The following is a 3507-nucleotide window of genomic DNA, read 5'->3' on the forward strand; positions in this document are numbered from 1 at the left end:
AAAAAAAAAAAAAAAAAACAAAACAAAATGAATTGGTTGGGCAGATGAGCAACATTTTGCTCGTCCAGAAGGTTGCCCCAATCCATTCGTCTTGACTACGATGATGGACATTTGCATTCGTCTCGCATCAGATTTGATGGTTCTTTCAGTTTGTAGCCAATAGAAGCTCTTCCTTTCCAATATTTTTGGGGTACTGTTATTGATGTTGCTTCATCAGGGGATTGAGTTTAGTTCTCCTGGTTACCTTACCACTACTACTAAGTGGAATAGAAAAAGAGGATATGATATAGGAAAGAAAAAGTTGATTATTGATCTGCGTATGATGCTGCCATGCCATTATATATAGGTGGTGCGCACAGAAGAAGATCTAGGACAACCCTCCCTACTACAGACAACATTCTTCCTGCCAGTTGCCTTTCTTTTTTCTGTTTGTTAGTCGTCTTCATCTGATGATACCCACATAATATAGTCATTTTTTAGAAAGTAGGTTATGGAAAACATTTGCTCCTACAGGTCCCCATTCAATTGGATTTTTCTTTTTTCTTTTTTTAGGTTCATTCCTCTATTCGTTTTGTAATATTCATGATATACATTTAAAAAAAAAAAAAGTGCAGAAAATTCTTTTTCTCCATCTTATACTTATATTGTTTTTAGCTTCAGAAGTCCTATTCATATCAAGGGTGTGGAGTTTTATACACACAAATACCTGATTCTGAGGTTGTTAATGTTATTAGCCTTCAATCTTCAATAGTTAAGTTAATGTTGTTAGCATGCACTTACATTATTTCATTATTGTAACTACAAGGTATTGGCGGATTAATACTAAAAGAAAGTTGAGAATAAGATGATAGCAGACCATGCAAATAATTCAAATTATATGCCAACGACAACTTTGTCATGGACTTACATATTTACCAGCATTTTTAAAACAATCTAAGAAAATACTAAATCATCATTATCCTATGTACAGTCATTGTCTCTACTTAAGATGTTATCGTTAGTCATTAGTCATGTTCTTTGCCTCTACTTGAAATAGAAGTAGCACACAATTTGAGTATTTTAAGAAATACTTAGTAATAATCCACCCCACCTAAATGGTGGTGAGAGTTTTCTTATTTATAATCATTTACAGAATACAGAAATATGGTAAATTACAAATAATATGGAAATATACAAATAATATGGAAATAGCAATAATAGGAAAGAATAATAAATGAATACAATATATTTGCCTTTAATAAAACGACAAATATGATAAGCCATAATGTAAAGCAAATATCTAGATATTTGGGTAGCCTCACTATTGGGGTCAGGGAATACAAACATATGCAACTCTGTTGTAGGGACCTATAGAAGTGGCCTCCAGTCGAGACAAAATTGGATTAGTAAGAGAAATTGGAGATGAACCCCACAAACAAAACAAAAATTGGTGTTATTTAGCTACTTTTATGTCCATGAATATTAGTTGCGGAATGATGTTTGAACAAGACATAATTTTAACAAAGATTCTTTAGAAAACGAAGCTTGGTGCGTGTTCCAGAAGCAACAAGTACACAGAGAATGTGGCGTGGTTGTTAAGCAAACGCGGACCAACGGCCCCAACAGTCGTTTCCAGCATTGAACAGCCCACAGTTACAGGACGTCAATAACCAAGGGGCCCAAGCTTTGTTATTTGTAATGCAAACTCCCACACACCACACTACAAAATTCCTGTATAAATAAATAACCCATCATAACCACAAACGCAACTCCTCCTCCTTCTTCTTCTTCTTTCTCTCCCATGGCAGGTCTTCAGTACAAATTCTTCCCCACCGACTTCCTCTACCCTCGTCCGCCCTCCTCCGACGTCGCCGACAACATCGTCTCCGTCGTCCCCCCCAAATCCGACGACTCCTCCGCCAACTCCAAGGGACGTCTTCACGCCAACAACAAACCTGCTGTTCAGCCTATTGTCGCCCCAACTCCCAACCCATCCAATTTCTAAAGCGTCTTCTCATTTTATTTTTGTTTATATTATTTGAATTTAAGTTCCAAAGCTGTTGATCGGAGCTTCCCCCTCCTCTGCCACTCGAAAACTTTACAATAACACAATAATCAAGAATCACAGACTTTGTCCTCCAACTTATTGCCATTTCCACCATTTTTTTTTTTTTTTTTTTTTTGAAAAAGGTCAAAATTACCGCTACACAATTTATTTAGTAACAGACAACTTGTCTTCTTCCCCCTAATATTGACTAAATTTGATAATATTTGTGTGCCATTTAATTAATGCTTAATATGGTTTTTTAACCAAATAATTGGAATTTTGCATCATGTCATTTTAAAATAAGAGTTGATTTATAATTTATTTTGTTAGAATGTAATTTCAATTTAAATTATAAAATGATGATTGAAAGAAAATTTGAATTTTGAAGTGGGTGGTTGGCAGGCACATAAAAATGAGCTTTGACAGAGAAAAAAAATGTTATTCTTTCTCCACGTTGGTCAACATTTGTGATACATTGGGAAGCCGACCAACATTTGTGATAAAATAATAATAATAATAATAAATTGTTATTCAAGATTCAACGTTGGCGTCTCAAAATTAAATTGAAAACAAAATTAATTGAAAACAAAGTTGGGACAGCCGACCAAAGTGTCACGGTCATGCTTGTCCAGGGCATGTTGCCCATGGCCGCATGCCCATGACAAGCCAAACCCTTGTCATGTCTTTTCATTCTAGTGTTTTTCCTTTTGTAATTCTATAGCGTATGACACCTCAAAAATATCATGTCTACGCCTGCCAGAACTAAAATGGTCCAGAATGTACTATAGGGGGATATGACTAGTCGTCAACTTCTCCCTACCCAAGGTTATATATGCTAAGCCGTTGTTATCTTTCTCTTGCTTGCTTATATAACGTCTCTTTCTAAAATCTCTCTTTCTAAAATCTCTCTCTCTTCTCGTTTTCTAAAACCTTCTTTTAAAACCGAGGCTAGAGGCTCGACCGTACGTCGCTTGGCCGTAGGCGACGCAAGAACAAATAGGCTTAACTCACTTGTCGCTAGAAAGTGAGTGCCGCACAATCGCTAGTCCGCTGCCTTCGAAAGCGCGATTGTGTCAAGTGGTATCAGAGCTTTGTTAGCTCCGTAACGTCATACAGACCGAGATCATGTCGACGACAAAGTCGACACCCAAAGCACAAGCCGACCGGCTTACGCTAATAGAGGAGGAAATGCTGTTCCTCAAAGAAGTCCCTGACACCCTCCGTTTCCTGGAAACGCGGGTGACCGAACTGAGTGAGAAAGTCGTCCAAGTCGACGCAATGGGCAACCGCCTGGATGGGTTGCCAATCGCAGAACTGTTGTTTCGAGTGACCTCGCTCGAAGAAAGAGTTGGTCCTACGAGCAGCCCAAAACCGTCTGATAGTCCGGATAGCTCTGTCGCACACAAAGAGGGACGTGGCGAAGAGTTCGACGTACTACAAAACACAATGATGAGTTTGTTCAATGGATTGGCTGATGAATT

At 38.0% G+C, this 3507-nt stretch overlaps 1 protein-coding gene across 1 annotated transcript in view; it reads left to right on the top strand.

Moving 5' to 3' along the window:
- LOC111436992 (probable galacturonosyltransferase 14) overlaps positions 1-631 on the top strand; it is a 6656-nt gene extending 6025 nt beyond the window's left edge. Inside the window, exon 7 of the mRNA XM_023074822.1 lies at positions 40-631. The gene's annotated coding sequence lies outside the window, so the exon portion shown is untranslated. The remainder of the gene's footprint in view (positions 1-39) is intronic.
- The last annotated feature ends 2876 nt before the right edge of the window (positions 632-3507 follow it).

This window comes from Cucurbita moschata, unplaced genomic scaffold (assembly GCF_002738365.1).
Source record: "Cucurbita moschata cultivar Rifu unplaced genomic scaffold, Cmos_1.0 Cmo_Scf00061, whole genome shotgun sequence".
NCBI lineage: Eukaryota > Viridiplantae > Streptophyta > Magnoliopsida > Cucurbitales > Cucurbitaceae > Cucurbita > Cucurbita moschata.